This window comes from Mirounga angustirostris, unplaced genomic scaffold (assembly GCF_029215605.1).
Source record: "Mirounga angustirostris isolate CCGP_5_RB_7025 unplaced genomic scaffold, mMirAng1.0.hap1 SCAF_9, whole genome shotgun sequence".
NCBI classification, from domain to species: Eukaryota; Metazoa; Chordata; class Mammalia; order Carnivora; family Phocidae; genus Mirounga; species Mirounga angustirostris.
Genome location: NW_026991717.1, coordinates 50,187,339 through 50,189,825, shown reverse-complemented (window position 1 = coordinate 50,189,825; position 2,487 = coordinate 50,187,339). Strand labels below are relative to the sequence as shown.

At 39.4% G+C, this 2,487-nt stretch overlaps 1 pseudogene; it reads left to right on the top strand.

Moving 5' to 3' along the window:
* The first annotated feature begins 904 nt into the window (after positions 1-904).
* On the top strand, positions 905-2,139 carry LOC123861190 (elongation factor 1-alpha 1-like; annotated as a pseudogene).
* The last annotated feature ends 348 nt before the right edge of the window (positions 2,140-2,487 follow it).

Genomic DNA, 2,487 nt, shown 5'->3' with positions numbered 1-2,487 from the left:
AAGTGCACATGGAACATTCTCTAGGATAGATCACATGTTGGACCACAAAACAAGTCTCAATAAATTAAAGAAGATTGAAATCATATCAAGCGTCTTTTCCAAATACAATTCTATGGAACTAGAAATCAATTACAAGAAAACTGGAAAAAACACAAACACATGGAAATTAAACAACATGTTACTAAACAACAAATGTGTCAACAAAGAAGTTGAAGAGGAAATCAAAGACAAGAATGAAGACAAATGAAATGGAAATACAAAAGGCTAAAATCTATGGGACACAGCAAAAGCAGTTCTAAGAGGGAAGTTCACAATGATAAAGGCCTACCTCAAGAAACAAGAAAATTTTCCAATAAACAAGTTAACCTTACACCTAAAGGAACTAGAAAAACAAAGCCCAAAGTTAGTAAGCAGAAAGTAATAATAGATAAGAGCAGAAATCAATGAAATAGAGATTTAAAAAATAGCAAAGATTAACTAGAGATGGATCTATGAAAAGATAAACAAAATCAATAAACCTCTCACCAGATTCAACAAGACCTCAAGACAGAGGGCCAAGTAAAAAAAAAAAAAAAAAAAAAAAAAAAAAAAAAAAAAAAAAAAACCATAAATGAAAAGAGATAAATTACGATTGAGAGCACAGAAAAACAAAGGATCCTGAGATTACTACAATTTTATGCCATAAATTGGAAAACATAGAAAATCTAAATTCCTAGAAACACACAACCTTCTAAGACTTAGTCAAGAAATAGAAAATGTTGTTGTTCACGATGGGTTTGCAGCCAGAACACAGGTGTCATGAAAACCACCACTAAACCTAAACCAAAATGGGAAAGGGAAAACTCATCAACATTGTCTCATCATCACTGGACACAGATTTGGACAAGTCTCCACTACTGCTGAGATGGGAAAGAGCTCCGTCAAGTATGACTGGGTCTTGGATAAACTGAAAGCTGAAGGTGAATGTGGTATCACCACTGATATCTCCCTGTGGAAATTTGAGACCAACAAGTATTATGTGACCATCATTGATGCCCCAGAACACAAAGACATCAAAAACATGGTTCCAGGCACATCTCAGGCTGACTGTACTGTCCTGACTGTTGCTGTGTTGGTGAATTTGAAGCACATATCTCCAAGAATGAGCAGACCCATGAGCATGCCCTTCTGGCTTATACATTGGGTGTAAAACAACTAATTGTTGGTGTTAACAAAATGGATTCCACTGAGCCACCCTACAGCCAGAAGAGATATGAGGAAATCATTAGGAAGTCAGCACCTACATTAAGAAAATTGGCTACAACCCTGACACAATAGCATTTGTGCCAATTTCTGGTTTGAATGCTGACAACATGCTGGAGCCAAGTGCTAACATGCCTTGGTTCAAGGGATGGAAAGTCACTGTAAAGATGGGAATGCCAGTGGAACCACGATGCTTGAAGCTCTGGACTGCAATCTGCCACCAACTCGTCGGACTGATGATTCCTTGTGTCTGCCCCTCCAGGACATCTACACAATTGGTGGCATTGCTACTGTGCCTGTGGGCTGAGTGAGTCGAGACTGGTGTTCTTAAACCTGGCATGGTGGTCACCTTTGCTCCAGTCAATGTTGAAACTGAAGTAAAGTCTGTTGAAATGCACCATGAAGCTTTGAGACTTGTCCAGAGGACAATGTGGGCTTCAACGTCAAGAACATATCTGTCAAAAATGTTCATTGTGGCAATGTGGCTGGTGACAGCAAAAATGACCCACCAATGGAAGCAGCTAGCTTCATGCTCAGGTGATTATCCTGAACCATCCAGGCCAAATCAGTGCTGGATATGCACCTGTAATGAATTGTCATACAGCTCACATTGCTTGCAACTTTTCTGTGCTGAAGGAGAAGATTGATTGTTGCTCTGGGAAATGGCTAGAAGATGGCCCTAAGTTCTCGAAATCTGGTGATACTGCCATCATTGATATGGTTCTTGACAAGCTTATGTGTGTTGAGAGCTTCTCTGACTATCCTCCTCTTCACCATTTTGCTGTTCATGACATGAGACAGATGGTTGCTGCGGGTGTCATCAAAGCAGTGGACAAGAAGGCAACTGGAACTGGCAAGGTCACCAAGTCTGCCCAGAAAGCTCAGAAGGCTAAATGATTATTATCCCCAATACCTGCCACCCTAGTCTTAATCAGTGCTGGAAGAAGAGTCTCTGAACTATTTGTGTCAGTTGGATAATTAATAGTAAAAGATTGGTTAATGATAATGATACATTGCAAAACCTTTAAAAGGAAAGGAGAATGTTTTATGGACCATTTGTTGGGAGAGAGAGTAACAGTTTTAAGTTATTAGTTTTAAAATCAGTACTTTTTAATGGAACCAACTTGACAAAAATCTGTCACAGAATTTTGGGATTCATTAAAGCAGAAGTTTAAGGTGCCTGGGTGGCTCAATTGGTTAAGTGTCTGCCTTGGGCTCAGGTCATGATCCCAGAGTCCTGGGATT